At 46.7% G+C, this 23031-nt stretch overlaps 1 protein-coding gene across 1 annotated transcript in view; it reads left to right on the top strand.

Annotated features, from left to right (window-relative positions):
• The window catches only part of LOC119455859 (protein draper-like), a 224578-nt gene that overhangs the window by 109984 nt on the left and 91563 nt on the right, over positions 1-23031 (top strand). The gene's annotated exons all lie outside the window — the stretch shown is intronic.

The raw sequence follows: 23031 nt of genomic DNA, 5'->3' as shown, positions 1-23031 counted from the left end.
ATACAACTAATGACAATGCCTACAGTTGTATTTACTTACATACTATGCAACGTGTAATCTCATGAAATGTTTATATTTACCAACCGAAAGGGTCGTTAATCTAAGTTAATTTTTGTAAGCCCCATGCACTACGCCGTTCGCAAGATAGTTCGAAATGCGAGTGCCAAATCAAGTGGTGTGACAGATGCACGTCGTCAGAGATCTACACAGCAACGTCAGGAGAACGAAGTCGACGCACGGTGCTTGTCGAGGTAAGAACCTTGACGACAGGTGTGAGGACACAGAGAAGAATGTCGTTAACACAGTCAACTACATTTTAAAGATTTTATTTATACCTCTCGTGTCACACTGGCGCCTACCCAATCTCGAGGCAAATAAAGCTTCGCTTTAAAAAGGAAAGAAAATAAAATAAAAGAAAAGAAAATGCGGCCATTAACGCTTTGTTAATTAGTGTTCAAGTTGCACGGAGCACGTCGTTGTTTCGCGGTGAGCTCGTTCAGGTGACTGCTCTGCGTCATCGCTCTTTGTGCGTTATCCAGGCGTACGACGTCCTAATTGTCTTCCAAGCAGTGTTCCTATTCAAGTCCGTTGCAGAAACCTTTAACAAAGGATCTTGATTGATCGTCTATACTCTGCTCTGACTTGAGTTGCTTTCATTTTAATTGAACTGAGTGAACTACACAAAGAACATTTTACATCGAAGTGTGTCTCGTGCTTGTGACTATTTTTCCCCCTAGAGTGTTACATTATTTTGCAGCTAAAGAAAGCCGCCAGGTGAGAGTCAAATTTGGCAGTGATGTTTAATCTCTTTAAATTGCGTTGTCCTTCCTTGTGCGTTTTTTAATATGTTTAAATTAGTTGCTGTAGAGAGCCTGACGTAGAAAAGTTCGTTGCATATAACTCAATTCTTTCTGTTACGAAAAAAAGAGAGAGAGAGAGAAGATTACAAAAAACAGCAAGGAGGAAAAAGAAACAAACCGCTGTCCCACCGCACAACTCAGTAAATAACTGGAACCGGTCCATTCTATGACGCAGACAATGGGTGCACCAAGTGTGAACTCCTCTCTCCCTTCTCCTCTTTCAATCCCCTTTCCCTCTTCCCCAGTGCAGGATAGCCTATACCGAGCTCAGCCTGGTTAACCTCCCTGCCTTTCCCTAATGAGTTCTCTCTCTCTCCCTGTCAAACTTTGGACGTTTGGTGGAGAAATCCCGCATGTATATACGTATATTCGGCGATCATATAAAATGTTAAAACAATTCTACCCTAGATGAAAATGGACGCACTACTAATCAGCTAAAACACTGTCCATATCTAAAGAATACCATCCCCCCCCCCCCCCCCCAGCCGGCTGCACCGATATACTGTACCAACTATCAAGAGAAGTTATTTACAGGTGTTTTCACCTAAGCAATATATCAACAGGACCTTAGCCTTTTGCTTCAGCTGACTCGTCAGGAGTATTTTGCTTGTACAGTCCAAAGGCGCTTGTCCAATCTTCCTGGTTTGTTTGCTGATGTCTTTCGTCGCTCTTGCAGAGTATTCTGGACACCGTAGACTTGTCTTATAACGACAGTTTCTCAATCTGCTGTCTGCGACAGACACAAACCCACACACGCAAAAAAAAAAAAGCTGCGCTACTTCTGTTTACTATTTATATATTCTGTATCACTCAACAAGTTCTAAGCTTCTTCGGTTCTGTGTTCAGTGTTGTCGAATTATTTCTGAAATTGCAGCAGCGACACAAGATTCTTACCTTTCAATGCTTCCATATCGTCTGCTCACATAAACATATATACCCGCCTGCAGTGTGATAGCGTGGTAATGCTACTGTAGAATACTCTTCGTCCACTCGTGATACCATGTTCGAATGTTTTAGGCGTATAGTACTACTTTTCCCCCAGTGTTTGTTTCTGTCAAGGAAACTCATTGTTATCATTTGTCGATGATTAATTACGTTTACCGAAGACGCAGCGTGCGACACATATTAGCGCGTATGGCGTATACCATAGATGAGAGCAACTGTTTTCTTTGTGTCTTTGTTGCTGGTATTGAACGCCGGCTCGCGTGTTATTTGTACAGCAATAACCTGCACTCGCCCGTCCCTCGAGCCAGCTATAGAGAACTGCCAGATTATGCTCAAATTCTATGCCACTTAACGTCGTATAAGCTTCGGTGTTCCCAAGACGTCGTAAGGGCGAATACAGAAATCGCTCGATACGAACCTTTGAAATATTCTATCAAGAAAAGAAGGTAACGTAGTTTGTGAGAAGTGGCCGTCTTCTACAGCAAGTTGGCCTCTGCTGCAGTTCAATTGAAATTAAATTCTGGGGTTTTACATGCCCGAAATCCCGATCTGATTATGAGATTCACGCCGTATGGCCATGGGAGATTCGGGACTAATTTTGACCAACATTTTTTCTTTTTTTTTGCATGAGCGTTTTTGCATTCTGCCCCGTAAGAATGCAGCACCCGCGGCCCGAACCGAACCCGCTGCCTTGAGCTCAGCAGCCCAACGCCATAGCCACTGAGAAACCGCTGTGGGTCCGCTACATCGCCACAACCATGCAGCCATGATCGTTGGGTACATTACAACAGACTCAAGACAGTACATGCTTAAATTCATATACACAACACAGGCGCACATATAATGCATATACGAAACATTATGCCTTAATGCAGGTCTCCATCGCAATTCAAAAATTAACAGCAGTATAAGCGTCCTCATCTGCGATACGTACTTGGGAAGTAATGTACTCATGATTGCCCGGCAGATCCTACGGCAATTAAAGGAACACTGAAGATTAACATTAATGGAGTTTTAAAAATGGCGCACTCGAGTGGCTTTACGTATACGCAAAACGCCATACCGCCATTTGCGTTCTGTTGTACTCTCTCTTGCTTTGTTTCGTATGCACGGCCGATAGCGTCCCCTAAGTTGGAGTCGCCTACTTCAACAACTCCCTATATTGGGCAGGTCGCGAAACCGGTGTCGGATGGCTAAAGTTACACACGCATCAGCGTGTTAGACCAAAGCGGAGTTGCTAATAATGTTCGGTTTTGTGATAAGAACACTCCCTCCCTGTGCAGTCACGGGTATTTAACTCCGCTGATAGCGAAATGAGGCGTGCACAGTCGTTTTAACGAGCGGCAAGCTGAGTGAACTTTGTCTACGGTGGCGTACAGTCTGATTGGCTATAGTGCGGAAGTAATCTAACGTGTTCCAATTGAACAGATTCTCTAACCATCTTTTTATCGTAAGATCAACACAACTTGTGCATCGTGTGAGTATATCAGCTTAGCTTACATGCAGCTGTAGCCAAAGGGAACATCCGTGAGCTTCATAGTCAGGATTGTCCAGTTTATTATTATTATTATTATTATTATTATTATTATTATTATTATTATTATTATTATTATTATTATTATTATTATTATTATTATTATTATTATTATTATTATTATTATTATTATTATTATTTGGATCTTGGCTCACAACGCATTCCATGTCCTTTGTGCAAGAACCAAAACCCAAACCACCAGAATGACGACAAACCTCCGAATGGGACTATAGGTCACGATGCAGTTTCGATCGAGCTGCACTCCACATTGAAATGTAACTCGCCTTTTTCTGCGAACAAATTTTTGATAAGTGCTGTGTTACGGGGTACTTGTTTCACTTTTACGTTGAAACGTGCAACAAAAGCACGCTGCGAATTGAGAATTACGAGACGCGTACTGTATAGCTGACATATGCCACCAGCGCCACCACTTCGGGGCAACGCCCTCTCCCCAGATATCTTCCAGCACAGCATTCGTCCCGCAACGATCGCACTCACCTCGTGCCTACAAATTTCCTAATCTCATCATCATACTCCATCTAACTCCCTGCCGACGGCGTCTTTCCTTCCATTGACACCGGTTCTTCTTATTCTGGCATGGTTAAACATGTATACGTGATGGATAGGCCTTCCGTTATAACGTTATAAGTTTGCGGCAAGTCTGTAATGGGGACGTTAGCGGGTTGTGCATTACAGTGAGGTAGCCCAGAGGAGGCACGTTGCATATACAATTCTCGTTTCTTTCGGACTCTCATTTTTCACGGACGCGCGAGTGGTATGCATGCGTCGAGCGCACATATATCACAATCGCGCGACACGTGATTCAAGGTTGCATACGCTATATGCGCACTTGTCGCGTCCGCCCGCCCGCAGGAGTCAACGTCCCTGGGATTCAGGGGCGCCGCGGTGTATACGTCCTTTGTGCTGACGTATATGCGCGAGTCGGGAGGGACGCGGAATAAAAAAAAAAGAAAGAAAAAACGGAAGCACCTGCACGTACGCGCGGGCTTCGCTCTCGCGCTGTGCAGCTTCCGAGTGCGGCTTGCATGACGCGGGCGATGATTCGTCATCCGCGCTGCTGATTACCTCGAAACAGATGCCGCTGTCTATGTCCCCTTCTGTTCCTGCATTTGTCTATCGCACTCGCGAGCTTCCCGTTCCTGTCGGCATCGCAGCTGCATCAATGCTTGTGTGTACTTTGGCTCGCACAGCTAGCTGCCTGCTGCGCGCGGTGTCTGTGCGTGTTTGCCTCTCTTCCAGGGTGTCGGGACGAAATGTTTTTCGTTCTGGTTTTAGTTTTGTTCAGCTGAAAAGAGTTCCGTTCCCGGTTTCGCTCCGGACCAAAAAAAAAAAAAATGATCCGTAACGGTTCACAACGGTTTTGGTTAGCATGCAAACATCTTCGAAGCAATGTAACGATAAAGACATTTATTCTTCGCAATAAGTGAATTATGAATTCTGAGATCATGCTCAGTGTCTTGAGTTAAGGCATTGATCATGATTTCAGAAGCAGCATGTCATCGAGTGCGCTCGCCCAAAAGAGAGACCGCTGTTCCGATAAAGCGAACTTAAACGAACATAAACGAACGATAACACTTCGGTAATAAAGCGTTGTACCCGTAGAAAACGACAGGATAAGCTCATCAGCGCGCAAGCCCTGGGTTTTTCTACGATGCCGATCTGCTAGTCCATCGAGCGGCAGGCTTAGATTAGTGGAGCGCTCGACCGGCTATCGCTCGCACTATCCCTGCCTGAGGTATACGCGCTTATGCGGACACCTGAGATACGCGCTAATTCTGACGTTGCCTAGCTGACATCGGTTGTTTCGGACTGCCGACTTTCCCCTTGAACCGAAAACCGATAAAAAATATTTCTGTTTCACTCCGAAACAAAATATTAAATAACGTTTCGGTTACGTTTTCGTTCCAGTCAAAAATATCGTTTTGTTTTGTTTTGCGTTTTTGTTTTCGTTCCCTTCCGACACAGAGATCTCTTCTCTCTCTGTTTGCGTGTGTGTGTGTTCGTACGCATACATACCATAACTTACTTGCTATGGAATTATAAAACCGCGCGCGCGCGCGTTTGTGTGTGTGTGGGGGGGGGGGGGAGGGGGGGTGCATGGGTGTGTGTGTGTGTGTGTGTGTGTGTGTGTGTGTGTGTGTGTGTGTGTGTGTGTGTGTGTGTGGTGTGTGTGTGTGTGTGTGTGTGTGTGTGTGTGTGTGTGTGTGTGTGTGGTGTGTGTGTGTGTGTGTGTGTGTGTGTGTGTGTGTGTGTGTGTGTGTGTGTGTGTGTGTGTGTGTGTGTGTGTGTGTGTGGTGTGTGTGTGTGTGTGTGTGTGTGTGTGTGTGTGTGTGTGTGTGTGTGTGTGTGTGTGTGTGTGTGTGTGTGTGTGTGTGTGTGTGTGTGTGTGTGTGTGTGTGTGTGTGGTGTGCATGCATGCGTGTGTGTGTGCCCAATCCAATGCCATTAAATCCACAACAGCACCCGTATCATTTCGATCATATCATCATCATCAGCCTATATTTATGTCCACTGCAGGACGAAGGTGTCGATCACGTAAGCATGGCCAAACTCCACCAATGGCGCTCTCGAATTCACTAGAACCCGCCGTGGTTGCTTAAGGCCCTAGCACCTTTCTTATTATTTTATTAATGTTTGCTATTGCCCCGATGCGCGCGCGTGTCCAAAACGAATTAGCAGGCGAAGTCCCAATTTGACCTACCTGGGATGCGAGCGCCATCTGGATATCATTTTCGCAAGTACCCGAACGCGCGGCTGTAGGTCTGGTAGAAATGCTGGAAAAGGGGTTTGTGTTTGAGTTTCCTCGTAGCCGAATTAGGTTTTCTCGTACATTCAAATTACAATCCGACGCCGATTGGTAAACAATCCCACGGCGAATCAGACGCCGAATGGTAAAGTCGTACTTTATCATTTTTCTGGCGGATTTCACTGTGAGAAGTTCAATTTTTGTTCACCAAAACCTTGCACCACGTGGAGGGCCTGCGCGGTCGGGGTGGTTGGTGATGATCTCCGCCACCCGCCGACATCGCCCGCCGATGCCGGTTGCCGACGCCGCATTTTCTGCGACACGGGGCCCTTGACGTTATCGCGTTAAAAAATAAAGTGATCGTTTTTGACAGTGTTACGAGCAGACAAAGTTCTCCTTCTTGTGGCCCCAAAGTTACCCCGGTGGCATCGTAATAGTGTCCCTGGTATGTATACCGCGGGTTTTAACGGTAATCTGGAAAGTTGCTACAGACCACACGCAGGCTCTTTCCCGGTGCAACGACGACCTATGTCCCGCATAACTTTCTAAATATTATAACAGGCTCTGCGGCTGATTAATTAAGACTTCCTGCTGAGTAGGCACACGAGCAGGCGTGTTCGAGGTGGCAACTCAGCAACCTGCGTGGATATTTGCTTCGCGCATGCTCCTATAACCAGAACGCGTCCCGAAATTCGTCAACGAGTGAACGTTCTAAAATGCTGAACGTGATGTTCCTGCAGATATACTACGAATCGAATTGATAAGTATTCTACTCTTATTCGAGACAGCGAGCATGTTTGCAAATTCTCTACAAAAACCTCGTATGCAATGCACCGAATGAAATATCAACGGTGCGTTAAACTTGGCTTAAGCACGAGGAACTGTACATAAGAGTTCCCTTACCAGCCCCGTGTGTCTGATATAGTGCGCTAAATAATAGATACATGTATTTCACTACAGCAGAGCCGGGTTAATTTCCTTGTCTTTAAGGCCGTGTCATTTTCTTAGCGTTCTTTACCGAAAAGAGCATCGTCAACCGGCAAAAAACTTCCCGAAAAGTAGGAAAATGTGTCTGTTATCCTAGCAACAGATTTTATGAAAAGTGGTTAACGCTGCCAACATTCCGTTCAAGGAATGTGTGGGTCTTTAACTGGTTAACTTCAAGGCTGAGATTTAAAAAAAAGAAAAAAAGTGTTACGTAGGTTGAGTTGGTGCAAGCTTGCTAAAAGTGTATACTATTTTTACGAAATCGTTTGAGTGCCACCACCTGGGCTCTTAGCGCTGCCGTTTTCGGTCTGGTACAACCACCTGACAGGTACTATGATACAGTCAGAGTGGATTCGTGTGGTTTTACGGATGCGTTCGATGTTTCACACACAAAGTGGGAAATTGTTTGTGTCTCAGCACAAGGTGGCGGCGCCAATACATTATTTTTGAGAATGGGATGCAGTATCAACGTTCGGCGTGGTATGTTCAGAAGCAACAGTCTATTATGCGTATTGAAGATTGTTACTTATATGGTCAGAACTGTAATAAAGTTGCGCTTTCCTTTTATTATTATTTTTATTATATTTTATCTTACCCACGATGGACAGTTAAAGGAAAACTAACTAAATAAGTTTAGACTGATAAAGTATTGCTTAAAAAACTTTTTCATGGTAGCAGGTTGTATAGTAGAACAGGAAATCAAAGCAGAACTTCCATTTCCTAAAAGTTCGCGCTGATACCGCAGCGCTGATATATGTCGGCGTGGCGTCATCGATTTCTAAATAGTATCTCGTATTTGTATGTAAACTTTTCTTTGCGCAGTAAATGTTCTCGAAACTCTCTAACATTACTCGTTGGCTCCTTCAGAGTACAATGAAGTCCACTTTTACCGATCAGATATTAACTATAGGCCTGAGGGGACGCCACCAAAATCCAAGTAATATCAGTATAGATTGAGGTCAAAATTTTGTCTGAATGCATTTTGTTATCACGTTGTAGTCTGGATGTGGTTGATCGAGATAAGAGATGATACAGACGGCATCGCCGTCTCCACGGGACAGGCAGGCCGCAGCAGCACCTCTTGTGTCCTTTTTATCCGCACTGCTACAGCAGTGTTTTCATGACCCCAAAAAAACTTCCGCGATCGTGTATATTTTCGACAGCCAAGTTAGCCAAGGAAAAATAAGTATTTTGGCCCATAGTTTACTACATATAGGCGCACGCTCTTGATGCGTTCAGAAATAAGGGACGGGCCCCCTGCGTCGAGCTCATGTATGCAGCTTTCTTGTGGTACTTTACAGTTAAACAATTCATTTGTCAAGCGTTCTACCTGTTCACATAAACTGCTGCCAGCTGAAGAGTTCTATATATTCATAGGCTATTGTAACTTGTGTCGTTCTAGAGGGCTTAAACCGGAACTCTTTTGGGACCTCTGTGTCCCTGCTTCTATCGTTCTATATGCACCTCCACCTCTCGCAACCAGCAGGCGACTAGCCCACTTTTCGTGGCCTGAGTTCACACTGATTTAGCGCTCCTTGCGCCTCGTTCCGGCGCCGCCGCCGACCGCAATCCGCTCTTTTGGCTCCTTTTTTTTTTTTCGAGCCGTCGCTATAAATGCGTGCGTGCCCTCAGTGACCTCGGTATAAGGATGATGAGCGAGGTCGTCCCGGCAACCGCTCATGAAGTGACCGCGTTATACGGCATATTTCTTCTTCTTCTTCTTCTTCTTCTTCTTCTTCTTCTTCTTCTTCTTCTTCTTCTTCTTCTTCTTCTTCTTCTTCTTCTTCTCCTCCAAGTGCAAACTTGCGGATGTTTCAGCCAGCAAAAATACACTGGCTGGGTATACTCTTCCGAGTGTGTGCGGTTATGCAAAGGGAACTACCGTGTTCACTCGAATGTTAGCCGATGAATTTGTTTATAAAAGGTCGGATGCGAAACCTCGAAACTCTTCCTGTATACCAAGCGTCGAACCGAAACGGTTTCGGGTTCGATTTGAGTTCAGGTATCTGCATGTTTTCCAGTTAGGTTCAGGTTCAGCTCCGGAGTAAGAATATAATGGTTCGAACTGGCTTGAAATGGTTCGTACGTGTTCATTATGGTTCAGAATTAAGGAGAATGAAAAGTTTTAACAACAGCCGTTTCTCAACCTCTCGCCATCCAATTTGTTTGAGCAATAGATAGTTCTTTTTCTCCCTTAGGTGACGTGGACCGATGTATATCTGGTGTCTTTAACATTACGCACAACATTGGACACCTGTGACCCGAGGCGCGCAGGCAGGCAGGGATTTATTTTCGAAGGCCGCAGTGCCGAATGCGTTGTAAAGACACTTAATTCCATTTAGTTGCACCTTACAGCTTCGTGAACCTCACTCGTTGAGGCTAAGCGACTGGTTACGGACTAATATATCAAGTCTGTTGGAAACGACACAGGCCTTTGTGACAGGCGTTGCCCTTACAAAGGAAGTTCTGTTCTGTACAGCCTGCAACCGAGTTCTAACGGTTACAGCTGTTGCAACCGGTAACACTCATATAAGTTCCTTTATTTCAAAGGGCTGGAACTTTATACGCTATCATATCGTTTTGTGTGTGTGTGTGTGTGTGTGTGTGTGTGTGTGTGTGTGTGTGTGTGTGTGTGTGTGTGTGTGTGTGTGTGTGTGTGTGTGCGCGCGCGCGTGCGTGAGTGCGTGCGTGCGTGCGTGCGTGCGTGCGTGCGTGCGTGCGTGCGTGCGTGCGTGCGTGCGTGCGTGCGTGAGTGAGTGATGTGCGTGCGTGCGTGCGTGCGTGCGTGCGTGCGTGCGTGTGTGTGTGTGTGTGTGTGTGTGTGTGTGTGTGTGTGTGTGTGTGTGTGTGTGTGTGTGTGTGTGTGTGTGTGTGTGTGTGTGTGTGTGTGTGTGTGTGTGTGTGTGTGTGTGTGTGTGTGTGACACACCATCCCGTCACGGCGGCCGCTTCTCGATTGGGGGGGGGGGGGGGGGGGGGGGGCGAAATGCGAAAACACCCGTGTACTTAGATTTAGGTACACCTTAACGAACCTCAGGTGGTCGAAATTTTCCAGAGTCCCCCACTACGGCGTGCCTCATAATCAGGCCCCATATTTTTTTAATTAACACACCTTCCACGTAACGGGATTTTGCGCCATTTTGTAGTTTGCTGTATAGTTGATGGAGAGCAGTTACCTTATCTCATGTGGCACTGCCCCCAAAACGCAGCTACAGAGGTTGTGTTACTTCTCGTTGAGTTGCCGCATTTCGCACAGTTACAACCTACACCGATTGCCCGGTATTAAGGCGAAAGCCTTTAATGGCTCATATTCGCGATGTCCGATCGTAAGTCCGTCCGTGCCCTGGAACGGTGCCAGCTGTGGCCTCTCCCCCTCACACTCTCTCAGCAACCACGTGATGGCACAGCGGCGCATAGCAACAGTTGCGCCGCCACAGCTGTGGCCTCTCCCCCTTACACAATCTCAGCAATCACGTGATGGCACAGCGGCGGCGTCCGAACGTCCGTCCGTCCGTGCCCTGTAACGGTGCCAGCTGTGGCCTCTCCTCCTTACACTCTCTCAGCAATCACTTGATGACACAGCGGCGCATAGCATATCCAGACATATCCAACCACCAAAGATCTCGAGTATACATATCATAACATTTCAGCGATCACAAGGCAGCTCTCGTAGACGTCGACCCAGCCAAGCATAAGGAATTCATGGGGCATTAAATTAAAGACAAAGAATTTATGAATGAACAGTTCATCGTTTACTTCAAACTACACTTTGTCAATCTTTGTCAAAAAATGAAGGATACTTTGTTTTGTAAATTCCAAAGTGTGTTCGGCGAAAGCTTGTTCCCATTCCACTGGGAATATCATGCACAAAAAAAAAAACCAAAAAAAAAACAAAAAAAGACATGGCATAGTCAGTCGAATGGCCACAGGCTTTCGCCGAACACACTTTGGAATTCACAAAGTGTCCTTCAATTTTTTTACTTCACGTACCTGTGCCAAGTTGAACAAATGTAGGCCACACTGAAAATTCCTTCAGGTTCTAAAGGAAAATATTCATTTCTTTACAAAAGTTCGAAGTTGGGCTAGTCGGGTGGCCAACATTTCGACAAAGATAGCGGAGCAACAATACCACCGAAAGGCGGAACAACACAGGCGCTGTTTTGCTATCAACAGCTGGTTTATTCATATATCGGAAGGCCTTATGCACGCGTACCTGGCGGAAAGATAATAAGGATAGCCAACGTCACATTTGGAGGGACAACTACTACATAAAAAAGAATATAACGAATGAAAGAAGGATCTGGCAACAGTGATGAAGGGAAGTGAAAATTTTCAAGCGTTATGAATCGGATACCAATTGAAAACAAAACACAGATAATGCAAACAAGGAATACATACAAATATTGCAAACTGCTATTGCAACCAAAAAGAGATGGCGAATGACAAGATGCGCGGAAACAAAACAAATCTGGGTGTCGCGATATGTAATCTCCTTTTCAAAAAAAAAAGAAGAATAAAGAACGAAGGTGGGCTGATGCATGCAAAGTTTTCTTTTTTATGGCGAACCCCTCCCAAAGTTGTGTTGCTGCGCTGTTTTTCTCGGAACACTATATGACATTAAGTCGACCTAGATCAGTCTAGGTCTAAAAGTCTATCATCGTTCTCTGCGTGCCAATCGATGACTTTGTTGTGTAGAAACTGCTGCTCCTGAATTCGAATCGTCCGCACCATAACGGACAACTTGACGTAATCCTCAGGTGATCTTCCTCTCCGCCGCCTTCTGCGAATCAGCCAGTGCTGACGCCACAGGAGAGTTATACCATAGTACGATTTACGTGGCGCCATTCCGAGTTTTCATTTTCGTCGTTTGCTCGCTTACAATGTTGCTCACTGTTCTCGGTATATATGACAAATTCATTATTGTACACAAGCCTCATCTTTCATCAATCTAGCTCGACTTAATATTTTCCTTCAGTACCCCTTTTATCACGTACATACCTGGTCTTTGGACTCAAAGGGGGGCTTTCCTTCTCCCTTACTTTATTTCACCATCAAAAGAAATTATATAGCTGGTGCACTTGCATTTTCGCCCGCCGAAAACGAACGGAAGTAAACAGAGCGTCATCGAGCATTACCCGAGTCAGTCGGTTTCAGTGGCATGACGAGGTTCATACTTGAGACCCGAATACACCCGAAAACATAATGAGCGTGTCAGAATTGAGTTGAGATTATTTTAGTCTTGCCTGTAACGTGGGAGTTGTTTGCCGACTGCGGGAGACTTTGAGCCATGTCTAACGTTTCTACTCTTAGCACGTGCCCTGGCAGTGGGTTCATGCAGAGGTCCTTCTGAACCGCTTGTCGGATCAGTTCGGAATGGTTTCTCCAATAGGAGGAGGAGGAAAGGCATGTTAACTATGAATGCGTCTGTTTGGCTACCCTACTCTGGGTGACGGGAAAGAGGGAATAGAGAGAGAGAGAGAAACGTGGTGGGAAAGGCAGGGAGGTTAACCCAAAAAATTCTGGTTTGCTACCTTGCACTGGTGGAAGCTAGGTGAAGGGGAAATGAAAGGTGGAATGAATAGGGAATACAGAAAGCAGTCACAAAAAAATTCAAGGGCAAAAAAAGGAGGCCGACCACATGCCTCTTTTTGTCAGACGATACTGCCTTATCGTATATACCTTCCATCAGGTTACACAGCTGCAACGATTTTTTTTTCCTCCTTGGTGCTTGGCTCAGCCACAAGTTCGACTGACAGTACCTGCAATTCGAACGAAATCCGAACTCTCATCACCAGCTCTCAAGCAGCTTTCGCTGATCATGCTGTACGAAAATACAGTGATTATACCCATCTATACACTGATGGTTCAACCGCCATGGATGGTTCTGCAGGATTAGTGTTTTTTTCCTGCGAAAGTCTCCACCTTGAAGTTCAAGACATCACACCAGACGACATCAACCGCGGAGGTTGCTGCTCTTCGTAGCGCACTTCGCATAATTCGTGAGGAACCACCTAACAAATGGAGTGTTTTCCGTGACTCCAATGCAGCTCTACATTGCTTGCTTTCCGCCTTACGCCGTGGACCCTACGAACAACTAGTCCTCGAAATAGAGCTCCTTCATTGCCTCGTCGAGCAAGGACACGACGTCACCTTTCAGTGGCTCCCTAGCCACTGTGGCATAATGGGCAACGAATATGCCGATGAAGCTGCCAGATCTGCTCATGAAGACGGCGCACAGGAACCAATCCCGCTGTCAAGAACAGATGCAGCAGCGAAACTTCGAGTGCTTGCAAACGATGCCACACAATCGTTGTGGAACACACCTAGTTTGCAACACACACGTCTGCATCGACTGGACCCCTGTCTTCGACTTCGACCTCCACCTGGACTATCCCGACCCGAAACAACGGTACTTTGCCGATTGTGGCTTGGTGTCGCATTTACAAAGTCGTTCGCTTTCCGCATCGGATGGGAGGATAGTGCTGCGTGTGACCACTGCAGGCTACGTGGAAACAATCGAGCACGTACTTTGTCACTGTCCCCAATACAGCGCACATAGGCAGTCACTCGCGACCGCGCTGGCACGTCTTTACGACCGGCCGCTTTCGTAACAGACAAGTCCTGGAACGCCGGCCTATACAGTCGTCACACAACAAGTCAGTCAAAGCACTCTTGAAGTTTTTGCGATCGAGTGGACTTTCTGACCGACTATAGGTCTCACAGAGGGAATAGAAAGATGAGATGGGGGTGGGGAGGTAAGACGTGGTGAGCTCGCGCCCGCACGCGGAGGGCCTGAGCAAGTCAAAGGCGTTCACTGTTTCTTAAATAAGTTCCGGTTAAGGTATACGTTCCAAGGTGGCGGGGAAATAACGGTTCGGTTCGGAGCTTTTTCTTCTTCTTCAGGTCTGTTCCTTCCTTTATTGAATCCATCGCAGCGGCGAGTGAGTGAAATCACCTTTGCGCAGTTCTCGCGACCTCGGGCTTCTTGTGGAAGAGGTACAATGGACACAGCGGCCGTGTATAGGCGCACGGCATCGACGTTCTCACGCCAAACGTCGCCCCCTGCTGCAGCGGCGGAACATCGCGCAGAAAAGCGCGCGGCGCGGTGTTTCCCCCGCAGCAATGCGTGCGTGAACGTCGTTTCTGGAAACGCCTCCTCCGGTTCCGACCTCTAGCCGGCGCTCCACGCTTCGAACCCCCCTCCCCCTACGCAACCCTCGAGGCGGGAACCGCCGGATGAGCGCCGTTCGCGCGATAAGAGACCACCAGATTCGCGGAGCTTCGCAGGCTGCATCACCACCGCGCTTGTCAGCCTTGATCTTGGAGAAACGCGAATGGCTTCCTTTTAACATCTTAGGCCAGCGCATCGCTGCACATGTATGTGCGCTACCGAGAATACATTAGTGCGGCGCTTCCGAAACCTAACCAGTTGGCAGAAGAACTGAAAGTCGGGCTTGTGGTTGGTGTCGATTCATTATTAACTGCAGGGCGAAAGGAAGTCAAAGGGGGGAGACGAAGTGAAGGCCTGGCTGGTCTTTTGCGCTTTAAGTCAAGTATGAAGTGAAGGCACAGTAATTCGTATTGATCAATGTCGTTCCCAAAGGAACTCGCGCAGGCTGCAAGAGACGCCGGGGAGAAATGCGCCGGATCAATTTTGACCGAGAACAGCGCGAAGACGCGGACAATAAAGAGAAGCATTCTTCCTCGCTTGTCCCGTCTTTCTTTTCCTTTCCTTTCTTCATTATTCCGTCTTTATTTTTTTGCTTGCTCTGGTTTAGTACCTAACACCATGTATACCAACTATCCAAAGGAAAACTCTCCTATATGAGTTTGCCTTTGGGTCTCGCCATGGGTTCCTTACAGGGGCACTAACTGAGAGAATCACTAAGATCAGTTTAGACTGAAAAAAAAAGTAATGATGTTTTTTTTAAAAAAACTCTATTTTCGCTAAGTTCGTCACAATCGGTTGATTAATAAAGCAACGTACGGGAAATTTAATTGCGCGACGTCAGCAAGCACGTGGCCTCGTGTTGAATGTCGTACTCCTGCGCGGTCGCAACAGAGGGAGGCGAAGGCGCCGCTGCAATTCTTACACAACAAACCTGCAAAGACGGCTGTTGGCCGAATTGGCGTTCATTGTGCTGCACGTGATGCTATGCTGACTGGCTGTGATCGCATGTCTGTGTTCACTGTTTCTCTGTGTACGTTCTTATCTTTCTACCTCCTCCTCTCCCGTTCACCAGGGTGTAGGGTAGTAAAACGGATTTTCTCTTCTGGTCAACGTCTCTGCCTTTATATTTTTCTTCCTCTCTCTCTCTCTCTCTATGTTTTACTCCTGTGCTGCATAAATTTCAGATCGTACATAGTTTAGATGTATCAGTTTCTTCGTGTGGGTCGTGGCTGCTCGCACCAGGTTCAAATTTTCATGCGCGACACGTCGAAGCATTACGAGGCTAACAGAAGTGACGAGACCCCGTCGTGTTTGATTTAACGCCACATTTGAAGCAGTGACCGTGCCACATGGTGACAGCTTCAGATATATATATATATATATATATATATATATATATATATATATATATATATATATAGAAAACAGGAGATGTCAGCCTTGCTTTATGCAGGGCTTGCTATACTTTAGATGCGGTGCTCGAGATGGCACCAAGAGGAACAATAAAGAAGAGGTGCAAAAGACAAAAGAAGAAGAAAACAACTAAGAATAAATAAACAAATCACTCCCAGATGACTAACACAGGATCAAAGAATGTCCATAAGACCTTACTAGTGTAAGTATAACAGGAAGGCCTTCATAGCTCGGATGGCGTTTTAATTTTGTCGCATGGCCCTAAAAAAATCATTAGCCCGTATTTGTCCATATATATATATATATATATATATATATATATATATATATATATATATACCAAGTAAAGAAATTTATAGATGTAGATATACCAAGTAAAGATAGTAAAATATTGTACATTATTGTTCATTGTGTTTAGATTATTTTGATTCCGGCCTTCATCGCAACGTTACTTAGGTGGTTCAGGTGCCTGCGTCGGTGTCAAAACAAAATTTTAATGAGCCATAGGAGATCATCCTCTTAAAGGGCCCCTCACCAGATCTGGCCATTTTGAGCTGACAAGCGCAGTGCATACAATGTGCACTAACGATAGTGTCTGCTAAGTATTACATTCCTACGCGCCGCAGAAAAAGCTTAAATTTTAAACCAAACGCCGTTTGCCCTTCTCCTCGCGGGCGCCTCGCTCCCAGCCTAGGAAGCACGTGTATCGCACAAGTGCGCCTACGTACATGGCAGTGCTGTGACGTTGGTCATAGTGACACGTGATTTCGAGAATTATTCAAGGCAACATCAGTTATTTGTTTTATCTGTTGCTTCAATAGACGAATTAACGTTTAGAGAAATAATTACAAACCGAATGTCTGCGTGTTTTGTTTACTTCGTACCGTACAGCAAGAGAGATGTACTATGCTTGTTCCCACGCCATGCAGTCGCGCGCGCAGAAAACGAAACTATGTCATTTACTGCCGTGTTCCAGCGCCGCGATTATGCTCTTTCAGCCTCTCGCGCCTGCCTCAGTGCTCGTGATTGTGGCACCGACTTATACCGCTAATCAGGTGTTATCGTGCAGAGCGCGCAAAATCGTCCTCTGTGCGATACGAGACAAACGCAGCAGCTCGCGCGCGATACCGTCACCGGAAGTGCGCCACTCAGCAAAAACGCGCGCGAGAGAGAGAGAGAGACAGAGAGAGAAAAGAAGGCGGGGCCCGTGACGTATTCGTCACGTGATCCTCCGGCTCCGGTATGGGAGAACGCAGGGGAGGAATTTCGCTTGCGGAGGCTAGACGGGGCAAGTGGCGAGAGTGTCTATGTTGGCGGTGACGCTCGCCTCCTAAAATCATGGGTTCGCGGCACTTCAAATATTTCTGTCTTTGCTATTAATGAACTAATCTGAAAAATCATTACAGTAGAACACTCCTTAGAGAGCATGTAACAACTTCCAGCGCATAACCAAAATTTGCTATGTGGCCTTATGGGGCCCTTTAAGGAGATATTTCACCGCAATACTTTTCTGGCATTGCTGCGATAACATTTTTCTTCAGACTTAGATCACGAAAGGTGTCTCCGATTGAGGGCCATGTGCGTTTCTGCGGTGAAGTTCCCTGTCAGCAGGCTACTCCAGTAAAACAACAACCAACTCCTATAGGGTACTCTTCGTCCTGAATCAAGTTTGCAGTGATTCAGCTGCCAGTGCTCTGCTAAGAGTAGTTACTTCAGGGAGTCGCAGACCTCCGCGGCTTCTCATAACAGCAGCAAACCCACGTATTCAGAAATGAATATTAACTTGAAGCCCATACTTGACTTGATTTACATGACGCCTGTCGTGAACGCGCCGAAGGAAACACAGCGAGCGTCTTGGGCACGTTCACGCAAGGTGTCATTTAGTTCACGTCAAGCATGGGGTTCAAGTTAAGGTGCATTTCTGAATACGCGATAACGCAGTTGCTTCGTGTGTTTCATTCCAACAAGAGACGATACGAACACTGAATCACAATGACGGCACAATTCCACTAAGACGACTAGGGGAGCGAAAATTTTAATCCCCTTTTGGTTATAGATACTACCTTGCTTGGCCATACGAGTAGCACACCTGTGGAACACCACACACCACACCTGGTGTGGTGTTCCTTCGCCACTTTAGCCATTGTAACATCTCTTTCAATGAACAATGAGTAGTTCATATGCAACGTAGGTTTGTTAGTTTATTATGCAAAATACAAATATAGACAAAGTTGCCTAAGGGCTCATGTTTCTCATATTAGGCGATAGAAAAGATAACTCCGCGATTTGCTTGCAAGTTTTATGGTAGCCACAACCCACGACTGAAATTCAAGTAGAGTCAACTCCAGTTGACATTTACGTAATGCAAATTTACGTAGGCATCTACGTACGGGCTTCTTAATTCAAATATGCAGTCCCGGACAACGTCCTTAGACATACTTCAGTTTCACAGCTCCGCTCGGGACATGGCCGCAGTGGTGGTCGCGCGAACTAGTGGCGCTGCGATCGCGTCTTTCGTCACTTCTGCCGTTTCTGCTTTCGCTGCTGCTTTCACTTCCGTATTGATTTCGGCGGTGCTCTATCGTATACTGTCATCATGCTGTTGTTATGTGATGTGGGGTGGTTTTGCCCGGTGAAAAGTTTCACGCAGAAGCGTTTAGGCGTCACATAACAGGAAGAAGTTTCCTGTGCAGTCCAGCTTTGCCCACGGCGAAAACCCACGAATATGCGGTCCTGATAGGCTACGCAGAAAGGAAGAATGCCTCACATGATAAGTCCGAAGCGTGTGAACGTCATGTTGAGGACGACGATCGATATTCTTAAACGTTATTTTTGAAAACAAAGATATATTGATTCCTAGCGGATAATATGGACACTGGTTTCCGGCGCGATTCCTCGATCTAATCTTTCCAGATCTTTATGAACACATATCGAAGCCAAGAAATGTGATGAAAAAGCGAAGTTAACCAAGAGAAGGAGCTCGAGTTTAGACAGGCAATTGGGCGGAGGCTTTGTAGTGATGCGCTTCAGGTTCAAACCAATTCTGCTTGAAACATTGTTGCGCTTGCCTTCGAAATAGGCGCTACTCACTGTGACCAATAAGCTCACGACCGTGAGTTTGCCTTCTGTACTCTGAAAACTTGAATTTATCGAAGACGACGCCACAGAGCAGCGCGCTAGGTGGATCGTTTTACATAAGAGGCAACTCGTAGGTAGGCGTCCTTTGAGTTATGGAATCTGTTGTCCTTGAAGAATCTCGCACCTAATTTGCTGCATCAAAGACTACAATAAAATCCACAAAGTGTTGCTTTTGGCGGCTGCACTACCTTTAAAAGCGTAATTGAAGTAATCCTTAGAGAAGCAGACGGCTTGAAAATTAAGCACGGGTGTGCATAACATCAAGCCAAAGTAAAACGGCAACGTATAAGTTCATATGTTCAGTGATGTGGAAAGATGGGCGAGTTGGTGATTAATCATCATACCGTATTGGTGAAGCAGCGCGCTGACCAGGACAAGATCATATGTGCACCACAAACAGTGTAGTGCGCAGTACTTAAATAAGTGTGTGAACGTTATCTCCATCTGCAAAGTCAACTTCGTTCGAGCAAGCTCTAGAACAAAACCCTCAAGCAACACCAGAAGTATGTATGGGTGATATATGGTGAAGAAAAGAAGTCAAGGGCACTTAGGTATCCCTACGAGGATGAATTGAAAGCATTGCGATGTGTTCCCGATGACGTCGCGCGGCGATATATATAGACCGGCCACTGGCGAGGATCTGTCTCTGTGACCACGTGACTTTTTGAACCATCTCCGTCGAAGGTTCGTCCATTGGAGCTCGCGACAGAACTCACCGAAATCACTGCACCGACCGGCACCGGGCCAGTGCCGTCAGCGCCTTCGCAGAGGGAGCGGCAGTATGGGAGCGCTGGCATGATTAGCGGCATCGGAGCCAGCTGTGGAAGACGACGACGACGACGAACGCGCGAGCAGTGGCACGAGTGTGTCTCTGTGAACCCGTGGCTTTTTGGACCATATCCGGGGACGCCGCCGGATTTTTCGCGCCACGAGCCATATAAGGCTTTCTTTCGTATTAAACTGCCTGCAGTGGCTTGAAGTCATGGGTTCGCAGCACTTCAAATATTTGTATCTTTGCTATTAATGAACTAATTTGAAAAATTATTGCGGTAGAACACTCCTTAGAGGGCACGTAACAATTTCCGACTTATAACCAAAATTGGCGAATGTGACCGGGTGAAGGGCCCTTTAAAGGAGAGGAACGGATTGCGTGCTCACAAAGCTTGTCCAGGCGGGCACACGCATACGCACGTATACAACTCACCTGATTAATGAGGGTGAAAGAGTCGCATAGCGAAGCTGCTGTGCGTGAGGCAAATTTAAATGCGCTCGTAGCTACCACGCAGTCCACGTGGTCGAGTCAACTCGTATACAAGTTCTTCACCGTCCATCTGCTTCTCCTGTGATCAGCAGCCGGTTCTCCAGCGCTCCTGCAATGCACCCTGCGCTGCATGCCGCCTATCTGATCTCGCGAGATCGTAAAGCAATTAAGAGCGGTTGTTTATATATATATATATATATATATATATATATATATATATATATATATATATATATATATATATAGGTAGCAGTGTGTGTTGACTGGATTCCATTATCGCACATCGAGACGTTAGGAAATATGCACTTCCGTTGTCTTGCGTTCGTGCTGCCCATAGTAACACAAGCAGCGTATACGCAACCGCTATGATTCACAACATATGGAAGAGGATCTCATCACAGACTGTACAGGACGGGCGATGTGTGATGCTCATATATATGTGCGACCTCTCTCACTTCGTGTCGTTGACTTGCCAATTACCAAAATGCTTCGTTCGCTGAGAGATGGGCCATGTCGAGACTTTCCCGTAGGCACCTGCAAAGAAAGGAGCACAGTCGGCGCTTTGCATTCTTGACAATCTTGGCACGCGCAAGCTCGCGGGACGGTGCCGTTTACGTTTCCCTGCTTAACCGCGCTTAAGACAATGCTTCGTGATTAGGCTGACGCTTGGTGCTCCGCGTCTCGCTCGCTTAGTGACACCGCAGCTTCGTTGTGGCGATATTAACGCGATAGCGTTAATAGCCCCGTGTAGCAGAAAATTCCATGTCGGCGCGTCGGCGGCGTTGTCCGTTAGAGAAATATCATCCCGCACCACGCAGGCCCTCCGCGTGGCGCATAGGCGTTACTGCACTAACTGAATTTCTCAAAGAAAAATGCGTCAGGAAATTCGTAAAGTACGGCATACTCACAACCTACAGACATAATAGCGTCAGATTGTAATTTGAATATACGAGAAAGACATAATTATGTTACGCGGAAACTCAAACACGAACCCCTTTTCCAGCTGTCGTTTGAGGTCTGTCTTCGTGGGAGCGGCGTGCCCCGCTCGGTTTCTTGCAACACCACCCAGATGGCGTTTGCCTCCGCGCGTCCGTGGCAGCGGCGGCGCCCGCCGTGCAGGGGAAAAAAAAAGAGAACCAGAAAGCTCGCATTCGTGCATAGCGTTCGCCGCCTGCGTTTGCAGGTAAACACAAGCTGCAGTTGCCGGGAAGCGTGAAAAGCAGTCAGGGCTCCTTGAATGCTATCGCGTTCCACTCTTAAAGGCGAAGCTTAAGCGTCCTCCAATTTTTATATTATAAGAACAAACAGGAAGGGGGGTAGTGAGGGGGGGGGGGGGGATCGAAGCGACTTTGAGTCATGCCTCTTTTTGTCTTTGCAGCCGTAGCCACAACGTATTTGCACTGTCTCGGATCTGAGAGTGTCATTCCATTCATTCGCCCAAGTTTACTCAACAGGAGTGTCAGCGCGTTTATAGCTGATCTAACGCAGCCATTATAGTATATACACAGCAGTTAACAAGACAGAGTGCCCAAGTGGATTAGAGTGGACTCGAAGAGCAGGATCAGCGACACTGCGCATGCATGCAATTCGGCTCCGGTTCATTTCTATACAGCAGGCGTATACGCTAACATTAGTCACGTGGTCACTAAAGCTTCCTAGTCTTCTGCGCCGCGTCAATAGCGTCCGCCAACTTTTGGGTCTTCTGTTTGAAAATAAGAAGCATAAAAATTATATAGTAATAAAAGCGAAGGATGAGATTAGGAACACACACGTGCTCTCGCGCAAAACTGAGGGGCAGTTGCCGTGCGATAAATGCCAATTAACTTAACCGCGCAGATGTTCGTTGAAAGCGAAATTATATATTATAAAGCTCCTTCTCCTGTGTTACAATCGTCAATTGAAGCAAGAAATTCTGAGCATATCTAAGTACGATGAATAAACTTTATTCGTCGGAGCAAGCGAAGTCATCGCCCGAGGTGAGCGGCCTCCTTATTCCTGTAGGTCGCATCTAAGCTTACTTGCATTTATTTCTGAGATTTTGCCTGCCACAACCACCATCTGATTGAGGCATGCCGTACTGGGGGACTCCGGATTAATTTCGACCTCCTGGTGTTCTTTAACGTGCATCTAAATTTAAGGACACGAGCGTTTTTGCATTTCGCACCCATCATAATGCGGCTGCCGCGATTGTAGAGTTCGAACCTACGACTTCGAGCTTAGCAGTGCAATGACATATGCCCACGAAGCTCTCGCGGCGGATGATCATCAAAACTTATCAACTGCACGATTTAGGTCACACTTGCAAATCCAAAGTACTGGACTGCTGCATGTTTGCGGTGTTACGGTTGTTAACGCCTGTTTCCTGTATTGTATTGTCGTTCACGTGCAGCATCTATTTGTATCTCTTCCTCGCTTAGAGGCATTCTTTAGTTATATTCCTGCGCAGCAGAATGTCCGCGAGGATACGTTGCAGCTATAAAGCTTCGCCCACCTCATTAGCGTTGCACCCCCTTCGCATCGTTCGAGGATAACGCCGGTAGCTCGCAACACCCGATCGCCCGCAGCGCTCGCATCGTCAAAGCACATGCGCGGCTCTGCGCTTTTCAGCACGAAGAAATCAGAAACAAAGCATTCTCGCAGAGCACGTTCACGTGCGGTGAAAACTGCTAAACAGCCTCCTTCGAGCACGCACAAAGAATCTTCTTCCCTACTGTGCGCACTGATCTATGGCCTTCGCAGCAACCTGACGTTGACATGCAACAGGAAACTGGCAGCGGTAATGACGACGCCTGACCTGTCTCCGCCGGCCTTTCTTTCTTCCGTTATATACGCTTCTCAAAGCGCCGCACTTGCACGGATTGCGACCGCGAACTCTGTTGTGCGGCGCCGATGATGGATTCCCGCGCGCCGCTCCGCTGGATGCCGTCCCAAAGTGAGCGTGCGCCTATGGATGCTT

Source organism: Dermacentor silvarum, chromosome 6, assembly GCF_013339745.2.
Source record: "Dermacentor silvarum isolate Dsil-2018 chromosome 6, BIME_Dsil_1.4, whole genome shotgun sequence".
Taxonomy (NCBI): domain Eukaryota; kingdom Metazoa; phylum Arthropoda; class Arachnida; order Ixodida; family Ixodidae; genus Dermacentor; species Dermacentor silvarum.
Note: the sequence above shows the minus strand (reverse complement) of the source record. Positions and strands in the feature narration are given on the sequence as shown.